The 15132-nt window shown below is 38.9% G+C and overlaps 1 non-coding gene across 1 annotated transcript; it reads right to left on the reverse strand.

Annotated features, from left to right (window-relative positions):
• Positions 1 to 11256: 11256 nt before the first annotated feature.
• On the reverse strand, positions 11257 to 11363 carry LOC118492781. Its single transcript, XR_004894783.1, has one exon. It is a non-coding gene; the product is annotated as a small nucleolar RNA R71 (small nucleolar RNA).
• Positions 11364 to 15132: the final 3769 nt, after the last annotated feature.

Below are 15132 nucleotides of genomic sequence, written 5' to 3' on the forward strand. Positions count from 1 at the left end.
AGAACTTAGGACGAATCCAAATTGTTGCTTTAGTTTGTCCTTTATTGTTTGTTATTTATTTCAATTGTTTAATCAGAAAATATGCCACCGTGATTAAGAAGAGGAGGAAGAGGCAAGGGGCCAATCACTGCCCCAAATGATCACGAGGCCGGGCCTTCTCACCTGCGAACTCCTTCCACTACAATGAGTGCCGAACCTCAGAGAAACAGGAGGAACCTTTTTGAGCCCGCTAGACGGTCTATCTCACACAGTTCAACACCTTCTTACCGTCACTCTTTTGGGCCGCACTCGGAAAACGAACCCGATAACCCACAACCTTCATGCATACCTCTCCAGCGTTCCGTTTCGCACCGTTCCTTCGGCGACCCTACTCCTGTCTTTCAGGGCCGGTTTAACCCGGCAAACTTTATCCAAGAACCAGTGGGTTTTAACCCACTAGGACCAGAGGACCACTTCTCAGAAGATAATGCAATGGACATGGACGAGGACACGGATCCCGTCAAACCTGCAAGAGGTACCCCCAACCATCCTATCGAGATCTCTGATGGATCATCCTTCCACGGAACACCCTATCAGGGTCCAGACAGTTACCAAGCAAAGTTCAACTAATATGAGTGGTACTTTACACCCTCTTACCATTTATCGCCTCATGAGCAGCAACAGCAGCAGCAGCAGGATCCCTCCGAGGATTCACGTTTCGTGGCAGTCACACCACCGCCTCCACCGCCACCAGTTCATCAAGCACCTCCAGAACCACCAAGGCGTAGGAGAACAGGCGCGCGGATATCCGCACGAGGAGGGGGTTTTCACTTTAGCACCCCTCGACATTCCAGTGGCAGTCATTACCCGCCACTGCAGGAAGACCCACAAATGGGTGGGCCCTCAAACCCAGTTCAAGAGGTGAATTCTGCACCAGTTGCACCACCACCGCCACCATTTGGTTATGATAACCCGATACCTACATACGCCGGTTCCACGGCATATAACCCATTTGAGCAACCGGCTCACACTCACTATAACTATATTGACGCCGACCCATACCTAGTAGCAGCGGCCAACTACAACGCCCTTCATCCTGAAGGACCATATGGAACTCCCTGGGGAATGGGATACCCAGCTCATGGGTATCAAACACCTGTTCAACCTCCGATTCAACAGCAGTCGCAGCCGCCACGTTTTTCCCCACCGGAGCAAGAAGAAATCCTCCACCGGTTAAACAGGGTGGAACGAGATTTTGAAGAAGAGCGTAAGAACAACCGTGGTTTCCACAAGGGCCTAGCAAGCTTATTGAAGGGGAAGAAGAAGAGGGATCATTAATCCCTATATGTATTATTCCCTATTTCAATCAAGTCCCTGCGTGGACATTTATCTGTGTATTTAGTCCCTGCGTGGACTTGTCTTTTTAGTCCCTGTGTGGACTTGTCTTCTTAGTCCCTGCGAGGACACCTATCTTAGTATTTGGTCCCTGCGTGGACTTGTATTTCTGTTTAGCCTCTGCGTGAGTAATTTGTCTATTTGAAAAGTCCCGTTTAGGGCAATGTGTAATCCTTTTTAATATGTAATGGAATGCTAAATTTATAAATTTCATTTTGTCATTATATGCATAAATAAATAAAAAATCATTCCTTTTAAAATATATCTGCCTGTTCAAATATTAATTTAGAATCTTAACAGTATAACCTAGCCTTCGTGTCATGATAAGACCTGGCCAAGATGGTAAGACCTGGTTAAAAGATTCAAATCTCTATTAACGTCTGAAAACATGTTAACACTCTTGGCAGACGTGATTCGCTAAAAAAAATCACACACGTCATTCCTATATAAGGATTCTTCAAAGATTCCTAAACCTAACTTCGTGATCTACAAATCACGGGTTAAAATCATCAATTAAGATGATCGTATATTAAACATCCATAGGTGATGTAGTGCCTACGGGCCATACTCATTATCGTATAAGACAAAAGACAGTAGTAGTCTACGGCTCCCTGTCAGAGAAAAGGTAAGGAACTATATTCAAACCTTCATGCCATGATTCTCTGAAAATCATGACTTATGATTTAAAAATGTCCCTCTGACTAGGCCTTTTGTGCTAATAATACTATTATTGTTTGTAAATAGGATAATTAAAAATAAAAAAAAATCCTAAATAAAACCAAATATGGTCTATGTTTACAATGGTTAATGAATTGCCATAAAAAGACAATTCCATAGTAAACCAGTGTCAATATCTTATGTAACAGTTCAACTACATGGCTGACTCGGATGAGATCAACAGTCACCCAAGGGAGAATCACGATAACGCCCAGATTAACATAGCGGGTGCAGAACTCCAAACATTAATTGACAATGCTGTTGCAAAAGCCTTGGATAGGCAGTATAGTGAGTCGAGCGGTACTCGGAGTAGGACCCTATCTGCACCGCATTCCAAGCCTAAGACTCATTCTAAGGCCCACAGCAAGCCATCACCCTCCAAGAAAGAAGAACCAAAGAAAGACGATGACGATCGTCACTCATCAAACCGGCAAAGTGTCCCATCTCAAAGGATCGTGCTGAATCAAGGACCCCGTGATAAGGGTTGCTCCTACAAATACTTTGTGTCATGCAAACCCAGGGATTTCACCGGGGAAAAAGGGGCTATAGACTGCATGACATGGTTGGATGAGATGGACACCGTGGTTGATATCAGCGGGTGCGCTGAGAAGGATGTGGTAAAGTTTGTGTCTCAATCATTCAAAGGTGAGGCCTTAGCCTGGTGGAGATCATTGATTCAAGCTACTGGGAAGACTCCACTGTACAGTATGACATGGGAACAATTTGTTGCCCTCATCAAGGAGAACTACTGTCCTTAGCATGAGGTAGAGAAAATTGAGTCGGATTTTCTGTCATTGGTTATGGAAGAATCTGGATTGCCAAGCTTACCTTATGAGCTTTAATACAATGTCAAGGTTGGTTCCTTATCTGGTGACCCCGGAACCCAAAAGAATAGCTCGTTTCATTGGGGGCTTAGCCCCGGAGATCAAGGCAAGTGTAAAAGCCTCTCAGCCAGCTACTTTCAGATCGGTAGCTGATATATCTTTGTCCCTCACACTGGACGCGGTCAGGCAGAGATCGCTGAGGAACACGGATGCCGAGAAAAGGAAGCGTGATAATGACAACTCACGAAGGTCAGACAAGAAGCACCGGGGAAACAATGACCACAAGAAGGGGTCTGGTTCTAAGAAGGATGGGCATCAATCTAGAGATAAGCCCAAGTGTAAGACTTGTCAGAAACACCACTTTGGGAGGTGCAGACTTGACCCAAAATCCTAATCTCAGCCAAGGCCTTGTGGGATTTGCAAGTCTTTGGATCATAAAACCCTGGAGTGCAAGAAGCTGAAGGACGCAACGTGCTACAGTTGCAACGAAAAAGGGCACATTAAGACAAATTGCCCAAAATATGCAAAGAAAGCTGATGAAGGAAAGAGGACCAATGCTAGGGTCTTCAGGATGGATGCAAAGGAAGCTGTGCAGGACGACAATGTGATCACAGGTACCTTCCTTATAAATGATGTTTATGCGAGAGTGCTGTTTGATTCAGGAGCTGATAAATCTTTCGTAGATAATAAGTTTTGTAAATTGTTGAATTTACCTGTTAAAACCTTAACTGTAAAGTATGAGGTGGAATTAGCAGATGGCACCTTAGAAACCGCCTCAACCATTTTAGATGGATGTTTTATATCCATTAAGAACCACTCTTTTCCTTTGTCCCTACTTCCTTTGAAGTTAGCCGGTTTTGACATAGTTTTGGGTATGGACTGGTTATCTCATAACCAGGCCCAGATTGTCTGCAATAAGAAGCAAGTGGTGATCAAGACTCCGTCTGGTGAATCACTTACCATTCAGGGAGATACCCATTATGGACTGCCTGAGCAAGTGACTATGCTCAAGGCCTCTAGGTGTTTGAAGAAGGGTTGTGTCATCTACATGGCACAAGTGACTATTGATGAGCCGAAACCCAAGATTGAAGATATCCCCGTCATTTCTGAATACCCTGAAGTTTTTCCTAGGGAACTACCTGGTTTACCACCAGATAGACAAGTAGAATTCAGAATTGACATTATCCCTGGAGCAGCACCAGTAGCAAGGGCGCCTTATAGGTTGGCACCAACAGAGATGAAAGAATTGAGAACACAACTGGATGAATTGCTAGCCAAAGGTTTCATTAGACCTAGTTCGTCTCCTTGGGGAGCACCAATCTTATTTGTCAAGAAGAAGGATGGATCGATGCGTCTGTGCATCGATTACCGTGAGCTTAACAAGGTCACTATAAAGAATAGGTATCCATTACCCAGGATCGACGATCTGTTTGATCAACTTCAAGGGGCAAGTTACTTCTCTAAGATTGACTTGAGGTCAGGTTATCACCAACTGAAGGTTAGAGATGAAGACGTACACAGGACTGCATTTAGGACCCGTTATGGTCACTACGAATTCCTATTGATGCCTTTCGGGCTCACTAATGCACCAGCGGCATTCATGGATCTCATGAACCGTGTCTGTAAACCGTACTTGGACAAATTTGTCATCGTTTTTGTCACACCCCAACCGATGGCGGAAACATCGGGATGAGACGAACAAATTGCTCAAAACAACATAACACTAAATGTGACAATATAAATTAAATCATTTTATTAAATTCTAAAGTAGGGTACATAGTTCCAAATAAATAAACATAACATTCGATAATTATCAAAAATGCTAAGTGGGTTTCTAATGTCCATCCTAGCTTGATTCTTGTTTTCTTGATCATTCAACCTGCAATATGTATTAAAATAATGTCAACAAAAGCATGTTGGCGAGTATACAAGTTTTCATACATAGCCTAGTACGTGTTTAAAATGTTGCTCATATCCAAATGTGAAATACAATATCATGTTAACAGTATATACTCGAAACGATGTTACTCTATGTGCCCAAACCAAAGTTTAACGCAATTAAAGTGTACCCAAACGAATTTGAGTAGGTTGACATAGTTTAACCTAACAATACCTGCTCATAGAACAGGAGGGGCGTTTCTCAACCTATAGCGCTACCATTGTTAGGGGAGGCTTGTACGAAGTTAATGAACACATAGTCATTAGGTGTTTACAGTAGCATAACATGTCTAACATGATTAAAATGTATCACATAGAGTAAGGATAGAGTGTGCATAAAATGTTTGATGTGTTGTGTGATGTTTGATATAGAATACATATTGCACCCAAAAGTGTAAAACGAAAATGGGTCATGTATACTCACAGTGATTGCGTTGCGATTCTTGTAAAGAGAATATGAGGATTGTTCCAAGTGTCGCTGCACAAGAGGATTACCCTATTAATTTTGAGGTTTGGTTAATATTGGGAATTTGGAGATTATTAAATAATAAGGCATGAGATAAACATATGTCCCATATTTTTATATTTAATGAAATATGTGCCAATTTATTTATAAATAAATGAGTAAAATAAATGTTGATTTTTATATGGTAATACTACTGATTTTACCAAAATAATATAGATATTATTACTAAAATGGATTATATATAAATAATGATTTCTAATACATATATATAAATATTATAGATAAATAATAATAAATCTGATAATATTTATAATTTAAATAAAATATATTTGTTACATAATAATTCTGAAAATATATAAAACAAAATTCGGCTTTTATATATCTATCTACTATAATAAAAGAAACCAACTTTTGGACACATGTCATTCATTGAAGGTATCATTAAATCTATAATTATCTTATATTAACTAAATAAATAATAAATTAATATTAAATCTTATCATACTCTAATAAAATATTATCCTTAAATATATAAATAATAAATTAATATTAAATGTTATTCTAATTTATTAAAAATATAATTTTTTTATTATTTAGTATACAAAATTATATTTATTCAACTCGTGTAAAACGCGGGATTTTTAAAAATATAATTTTTTTATTATTTACTATACAAAGTTACATTTATATAATCCGTGTAATACACAAAGTTTTTAAAGATAAAACTTTTTTTTATTTGCTATGTAAAATTAGATTTATTCGTGTAATACACGAGGTTTTTTTTAAGGATATAATTTTTTATTATTTGGTAAATTTTTCAACCCGACTATACACGATTTTTTTAAAGATACAACGTTTTTAGCATTTAATATACAAAATTACATTTATTTAATCTATATAATACACATGGTTTTTTAAAGATATAACTCTTTTTTAGATTTATTCAACACGTGTAATATACAGGGTTTATTATTTGGTAGATTTATTCAGCCCTATTATACAAGAGTTTTTTTTAAAGATACGACATTTTTAGTATTTAGTATACAAAATTACATTTATTTAGTCTGTGTAATACACATGGTTTTTAAAGATATAACTTTTTTATTATTTGATATATGAAATTATATTTATTTAACCCGTACAATATACGGGTTTCATAAAGATATAATTTTTTTTATTATTTAATATATAAAATTACATTTATTCAACCCGTGTAATACACGGGGTTCTAACCTAGTATACATATATATATATATATATATTTAAAATGATAATTCTGAATATAAAATAAAAATTCTGATTTAATTAGAAATTAAATGATAATTCAGATTTAAATAAATAATAACAATTTCTGTTTAAAAATATAGAATATAAATTCTGAATATTATTTTTAAATAATATTTCTGTTTTAAATTTTGAAAAATAAATAATATACATTCTGAAATTTATAAGTAAACCTGATTTAATAAATAATGTTTCAGATAAAAATAATTCTGATTTAAATAACAAATCTGATTAATTGAGTAATAATTCTGTTATGTATAATAATAATAATAAATCTGAATTAATAAAATAAAATTTCTGAAAAATAATAAATTCTGATTTAATATATAAATTCTGAAAAAAGAAAACTGAAATATAAATTTTGAAATTGGATAAAAACTGAAATAAAAATTCTAATTTAAATAATAAATCTGAATTAACAGAAATGAATATTCTGTTATAAAGTTTAGAATATATTAACATTTCTGTTTAATATTATTAATAAATAAAATCTGTTTATAATAATAATAATAATAATAATAATAATAATTATCATTATAACAATAACAGTAAATCGGGGGGGATAGCCGGAGGAAAAATATACCGGACTGGATGATCGGCGGCGAAGGTGGAGGCACGGCGAAGTGCGATCGTCTTCTCCGGTGAGGATGGTGGGCTCCGGCGACGAAGGTTTCCGGCAGTGGGGGTGGTGTGCGATGTCGAGGTGGTTACGGTGAGGAGAAACGGTGAGAGGTGCCGGGTATTTATAGGGGGTGTCGGGTGGGTCGGAATAATGGAAAGGTTTCGGTAAAAGGCAACTGGGTATGTTTGGTAACCGGAATGGCAATCAATCAAATGATTGATTGCCGGAAATCATGGTCGGAACGAAATGGAAGGTTTGACCGGAAAGGCGCGTAGGTTTGGGCGGTTGATTTGAATGAAAATGGTTTAAACTAAAACGCGCATATAATGAATTAATTTTAGTAAACTACCAGCTCAGGAAAGGAGGATAAACTGGTTAGTGTGTTGTTTGTTATACTTGAGGTCACCGGTTCGATCCCCGTTATGCGCATAAAAGTCCCTTTTTTTTTAAATAGCCAACCAACTAACTGGGTTAGCCACTAACTGAGATTTCTAACTCAGTTAGTGCTGCCCCTTAATAAAATTAACCTGGTTAGGCTCATTTAACCGGGTTTTCACTAACGGGGTTAGATTAACTAACAAAAAGCCTAAAAAAATCAATAAAAATTTAGTTTTTAATATATATTTATTTATTTATTTAATTTTAGTTATTAATTTATTTATTTAAAATACTAATAAAATGGTATAAAATCATTTTAACCCAAATTTTGATATTTCAACCGAATTAACGTACGAATTCCCAATTTTCGTACGGTTTAGGGTAATCTCTTGGCAACGATGAATTTAAGAGCTGAGATTAAGATGGAATTTCACTGTTTTTACGTGCTTAACATAGTTTCACCGTGTTTCAACGTGCAATAGCATAACTTAGTATTAAAACAAGCATATGATCAAAACGATGCAATTTTTCATTATGATTCAAGTCTCGAAATTCGATTAAGTTAACTGAGAGTACAATTGTCTAAAATAGGACAGTACAAGTCAACAAGCTATAAATAGAAAGTTCAAAAACGCGAGGCGTTACAGTTTTCATTGACGACATCCTCATCTACTCAAAGAACCAAGCTGATCATGAGAAGCATCTTCGATGTATTCTTTCACTACTTCAGCGGGAAAAGCTTTACGCCAAATTCTCGAAGTGTGAATTTTGGCTTCGAGAAGTCCAATTCCTTGGACATATGGTTAGTGAGCGTGGTATCCAAGTGGATCCCGCTAAGGTGGAAGCTGTCATGAATTGGCAAGAGCCGAAGACACCCACAGAAATTCGCAGCTTCTTGGGATTGGCAGGATATTACAGGCGTTTTATTGAAAAATTTTCAAGGATTGCTGCACCCCTAACTTCTCTGACTAGGAAGAAAATTAAGTTTGACTGGGGACCGAAGCAACAAGAAGCCTTTGATATCCTTAAGCAGAAGCTAAGCAATGCACCGGTGTTAACATTGCCTGATAGAATATAAGAGTTTGTGGTATATTGTGATGCATCACACACCGGGATGGGATGTGTGCTTATGTGTGTAAAATGCAACATATAAATTACATCAAATGAGGCATAAAACTAACCCTTTTTAAGTACTAATGTTGGAAAAAGTGTGTTTTTGTCTTCCTTTTGTATTTTCAGGATTAAATGAGCTCAAATTAACAAAAAAAGCAAAAAGACAGCTAAATCTAACATAAATACAAGAAAAGGATCGAAAGTGGACTGCCCGACCCCTCGACAGCATCCTCCCAAGCAAAACAAGGAAAACAGAAGGCTGAACACGCCCCGTGCTCAGCGAGCACGGGGCCGTGCCCAAGAAGCAGCAGAAAAGACAAACCTGTAGAAGCTTCTATTGCTCACCACGGGGCCGTGCACAGTGAACACGGGGGCGTGCCCAAAGTACTGCAGCGCATTAATTGTAATTGCGAAATACAATTAATGAGGAGAGATAGTGTCAGACAGGCACGGGGCCGTGCCCAGGCCTCTATTCAGCCTATAAATAGGAGTGCTTGGATTCATTGCAACTCATCCCTTGGCACACCACCTCTCTCACACTTTATCCACCACCCACCACCATCACAACACCATCATCCATTGTCCATCATAGAGTGTGTGAGTCGTCTCGGGATCCAAGATTGATCGTAAGAGTTCTTGACAATCAAGGCCATGTTTGCCTAAGCCTCTTACATCACTTGGTGAAGACAAGTGTTTAGTATAATACTTTTTATTTTTAATCTTTTGCACTTCTTAATTGGTTTTGTATTAATGACTTTAATAACTAGTTGCTTATGTTGAAGGTGATTCTTCCTTATCGTTTATCCGTGGTGTCTTGGCATTATTTTACTGTCTATATCTCCACGGTCTATATGGAGGTATGTTGGCTACCTGGTCGGGGGTTAAGGGAATGGTTTGGTAAGGGTCTTGCCCTTGTTCAACGTTTAGAGTTCCTGCAAGGGACCTGGTTCAAATTTAGTAGGACCTCCTTCAATACCCAAAGGTATTGGATGGCGGGGGTCCAAACTCTTTGATCCCCTCATAAGTTAACTACTATTAATACTATAACCCGACTATTTAGGACTGTATCCCTGCTGACTCAGACTACTTAGTCGAGGGTAACGTCACCTCCAAAAGAGGGGCCTATCATAATTTGCATTAATAACTTAATTAATTATCTTTCAATAATCCGACCCTTTAGGATTGTATCCTTGCTGACTCAAACTACTGGGTTAAGGGTAACGTCGCCTTCAAAAGAGGGGCCTACTACAATAACTAAGATAATCTCTTAAACAAGTGCAAAAGTGCGAAAATAATCAAAGGTTATACTAACACACGAGTCGGATCCAAGTGATTCATCTTGTCTATCTGTTTTTATTTTTATTTTATTTTTCAGCATTTAGTTAGTTTTATTTTCTTAGTTTAAAAATCTTTTTCTAACATTTTGATTTGATTAGACGTTGAGGATAAACCGGTACTAAAAGATCTTGTGTCCTTGGACGACCTCGGTATCTTACCAACACTATACTACGTCCACGATGGGTGCACTTGCCCATATGTGTGTTTAGTGTTAGTAAATATCGTGTTTTATAAATTTAAAACTTGGCTAAAAATTGTAAAAGGGGCTTAAAATATATATCTAAAATATATTACACTACACACGCATCAAGTTTTTGGCGCCGTTTCTGGGGACACAAGGATCTTAAGAAAGTTAGGAATCAACGGCCTAATCATTTTTTTTATTTTCTTTTAATTTTTTTTGGATTTTCTTAGTTTTTCAGCTTCTGCAGAGCTCAGCACGGGCCGTGCCTGGTCGGACACGGGCCGTGCCCAGCATTGTTACTGACAGTTTTTAGTTTTCCAAGTTACAGAAGGCTGACCACGGGGCCGTGTCGGTGCAACACGGGGCCGTGTCCAACTCTCCAGTAACTGGGATCTGGAAAACAATAACTGTAACTCCGACCACGGGCCGTGTTCAATGAACACGGGGCCGTGGTGAACCTTCTGACCAACAGTCTTTTTTGTTTTTGTTGCAGGACTTGGAACCAGACGCCACCTCTACGTAGTGTATGAGCTCCAGTTCTAATAAAGACATAAAAGAACCTCTAGAAGAACCCGAACGCTTTCTCGGAAAAAGACTAAAAGCTAAAAGCCAAGAGAAGGTTTCGGGGAACCCACTTCCAATGGCGGACCAACGTACCCTCATGGATTATCTACGACCCACCGTAGGTAATCTCGGCGCCACTATCAATGCCCCGAATGTTGAAGCCAATAACTTCGAACATCGGCCGCATTTGATACAGATGCTTCAAAACTCTGCAACCTTCCATGGGCTTGCGGACGAGGATCCCCATCTACATATTACTAATTTCTTAGAAATATGTTATACCTTTCGGATCAATGGAGCATCAAATGACGTCATCCGCCTCCGAATATTTCCTTTTTCACTAAAAGACCGAGCAAAAGCTTGGCTTAACGCCCTCCCAGCTGGATCGGTAAACACCTGGGATGAACTAGCCCAAAAATTTCTATATAAGTATTTCCCTCCCGCTAAAACGGCTAAATTAATGACTGAAATTAATACATATTCACAAGAGGACGGGGAATCCTTATATGAAACTTGGGAAAGGTTCAAGGAGCTATTGCGAAAGTGTCCACATCACGGCCTTGCGATATGGGAACAACTATCCACTTTCTATAATGGGCTGTTGCCACACACAAGGCAAACACTTGACTCTAGCTCCGGGGGACTTTTAGGTAATCGCCGCCCGCATGAAATATATAATCAAATTGAGGAAATTGCTCAAACCAATTTTCAGTGGCACACTCCCCGAGGCAATAAATCCATTGCCCCGGGCGCCCATAAGGTTGATGAAAGCACTTCTTTACAAGCCCAAATCGAGGCCCTTTCTTCAAAAATAAAAAAATTGGAAATGATAAAAACGGTCTCGGTTATGGCTTGTGAAGGGTGTGGTGGGTCACATGAAAATTGGAGTTGTATGAAAGAAACAGACGATCAACAAGAATCGGTAAACTACATTGATAATAGACCTAGGCCGTCGGGTCCTCCAACGGGCACCTACAACCAAGGATGGCGAAATCACCCTAACCTTGGTTGGAGAGAACCCGGCAATGGTAGTAACCATCAAAGGATAAACCAACGAACAAACTTTCAACAACCAAGAAATGAGTCACAAAATTTCCCTCAACAACAAGGTGGACGAGAAAGGCTTGAAGATACTATATCTCGCCTCATCTCTAACACTGAAAAGAAAAACTCGGATAGGTTTCTACAATTAGAATCAAATTTTAGAAATCAACAAGCTAGTATTCAAAACATCGAAAAACAAATAAGTCAACTAGCACAGAATTTCTCCGAGAGACCACAAGGCACGTTACCAAGCAATACCAAAACAAACCCAAAGGCACAAGTTCATCTCATAACACTACGGAACCGCACCGTGGGTCCTACGGAAGGCCCGCCGCCTACCGAGGAGACCGTAACACCGCCCTTACAAGAGAAGGGTTCCCCTCCCTCATCAGAGCCAACCAAGGCTCCTCGAGTTCCGTACCCCGGTAGGTTAATCCGTCAAAAGACCAATGAGCAATTCGCAAAATTCGAAAGTTTACTAATACAATTGCATGTCAACATTCCTTTCATTGACGTCCTAACCCAAATGCCTAAATACTCTAAGTTCATGAGGGACTTCCTCACTCATAAAAGGAAAATTGAAACATTGCAATTAGTTAACTTAGGCGAAGAATGCTCTGCCCTCGTACTCAACAAACTCCCCCAAAAGAAAATCGATCCCGGAAGCTTCACAATTCCTTGCTCGATCGGGGACTCCCCCATGCGTAATGCACTAGCCGACCTTGTGGCTAGCATTAACCTCATGCCCTCATCAATGTTCAAAAGACTCGGCCTAGGAAAAACGAGTCCTACAAAAATGAGCATACAACTTTTGGGGATGATGAAGTAAAGTTCGGGGTTGGGAAGAGAATAGAGGACGATGACCCGGTCAATTACATGAAGGTTATTGATTCGAGTTTGGATGATGCTCTCCGACGGTGCAACATGGGATGCAAAACATCCCACTCAGAAAACATATAACCTTGCCTTGGGTCTAGCCAAGGACCCTTATAAACGTGGCGCACCACGGAGGCAATCTGCGGAACTATCCTTAGTTTAAGTTTAATCTTTTAGCTTTAATTTGCAGGAATAAAACACACTCATGGTGGTCAAGGATGACAAGGGAAACGAGAAACAAAACCCCATGCACGAAAACAAGGCCATCCGACAACAATTTCCCCATTACAGTAAGTTCAGCATGGGCCGTGCCCAGCCAACACGGCCCCGTGCTAAACATCCTGCAGACAAATGCCCAGTTCAGGTAACTGGACACGGGCCGTGTTCACCGAACACACCCCCGTGTCCAGGCTTCTGTTTCTTTTCTTTAATTATTGTTACTGGCACCTGAACACGGGGCCGTGCCCGGTCACCACGGGGCCGTGTCCAGACTGCCAGTAACACAAAAATTTTGCTTTTAACACCATTTTGCACATTCAATCAACCTAAAAATTTATTTTTGGGACACATTGAGGATAATGTGTAATTTAAGTGTGGGGGGGATGCTAAAACCTTGAATTTTGCAAGTCCTAATACCAAGCCTTACACAAAACTCTATTGGAACCGCTAATCACCCCAAAAATTTTTCAAAAATTTTCATTTTTTTTTTACTTGTCTAAGTTTAAGTTGGGAATTCTAAGACTAACAAGGTTATATTTTTATAAGTTTACAACCGATAGCGTCGTGATAAAAAGAACCAACATAAAAAAATTATGAAACGGCATGACAGGCTTAGTTAAAATTCGATTATATATACTTGATCACATAAAAACCCATTCCCATAAAAGTGGGTTTTGAGCCTTTATTGAGCATACAAATATACATATTTACGCTAAATGCTCATTTTTCGTTTCTTGTGTGAATAGCCGCTTGTTTCTTACGACTCTAGAACTTGCCACGACAATTCATTCCCGGTCCTTACCAACTTAAACCCAAGTAAGTAAATGATGGAGGCATTAGGACTAACCCTTTTTCTTTCAACACCATTATTTTTATTTTTCTTTTCACCTACCCAAAAATTCCCCCTAGTTAGCCCCTTTGAGCCTAAACCTTTTCATTTCTTAACCCAAAACCCTTTTTACCCACCAAAAACCCTTTTTATTTTTACCTTTTATTTTAGTAACAAGCTCGGTCTTCGTGTGACAAAAAAAATTACAATGAAGTTAGAAATAAACAAACAAAACTCCTCAAACAAAAGCTTGTTTGAATAAATACTTCATTAAAAATAAAAAGTCACAAAAACAAAATATTTTACGAAAACCGACGCTTTTTACGCTTTTCGCCCTTTTTTTCTACTAACCACTAACCCAACCACCCACCTTTAGCCCAAGCCTAACCCTTCACCCGAAAAGTCCTCCTGATATTTACAAAGGTATAAAGTTAAAAAGGAGGAGGATTGATTGTTTGGCAAGCTTATGGTAGGAATAAGTTCCATGCCGCTCTCGAGTGATTCACTAAAAATACACCTTCGGCTGAGTGTGAGTGATTTCTCCCGTGAGGTATGTGAACTTGTATATAAATGGAATTTTAGAAAGTATGTTATGCCTTAATAAATAATTTACCTTATGAAAAGTTTTTAATAAATCATGACAAATAGGATTGTAAATAAGTAAAAATAAAACCTAAACCATCTTGGAAAATCCCGACACTCTATGACGAGCTCAAAACCTTCTCTTCTACCCATTCCATTTTGGGAGTGTAAGCCACATATTAAAGAGTTTTGCTTGAAGACAAGCAAAAATTCAAGTGTGGGGATATTTAATGTGTGTAAAATGCAACATATAAGTTACATAAAATGAGGCATAAAACTAACCCTTTTTAAGTACTAATGTTGGAAAAAATGTGTTTTTGTCTTCTTTTGTATTTTCAGGATTAAATGAGCTCAAATTAACAAATGAAGCAAAAAGACAGCTAAATCTAACATAAATACAAGAAAAGGATTGAAAGTGGACTGCCCGACCCCTCGACAGCATCCTCCCAAGCAAAACAAGGAAAACAGAAGGAAGGCTGAACACGCCCCGTGCTCAGCGAGCACGGGGCCGTGCCCAAGAAGCAGCAGAAAAGACAAACCTGTAGAAGCTTCTATTGCTCACCACGGGGTCGTGCCCAGTGAAAACGGGGGTGTGCCCAAAGTACTGCAGGCGCATTAATTGTAATTGCGAATTACAATTAATGAGGAGAGATAGTGTCAGACAGGCACGACGCCGTGCCCAGGCCTCTGTTCAGCCTATAAATAGGAGTGCTTGGATTCATTGCAACTCATCCCTTGGCACACCACCTCTCTCACACTTCATCCACCACCCACCACCAT

Source organism: Helianthus annuus, chromosome 5 (genome assembly GCF_002127325.2).
Source record: "Helianthus annuus cultivar XRQ/B chromosome 5, HanXRQr2.0-SUNRISE, whole genome shotgun sequence".
In the NCBI taxonomy this organism is placed as follows: Eukaryota; Viridiplantae; Streptophyta; class Magnoliopsida; order Asterales; family Asteraceae; genus Helianthus; species Helianthus annuus.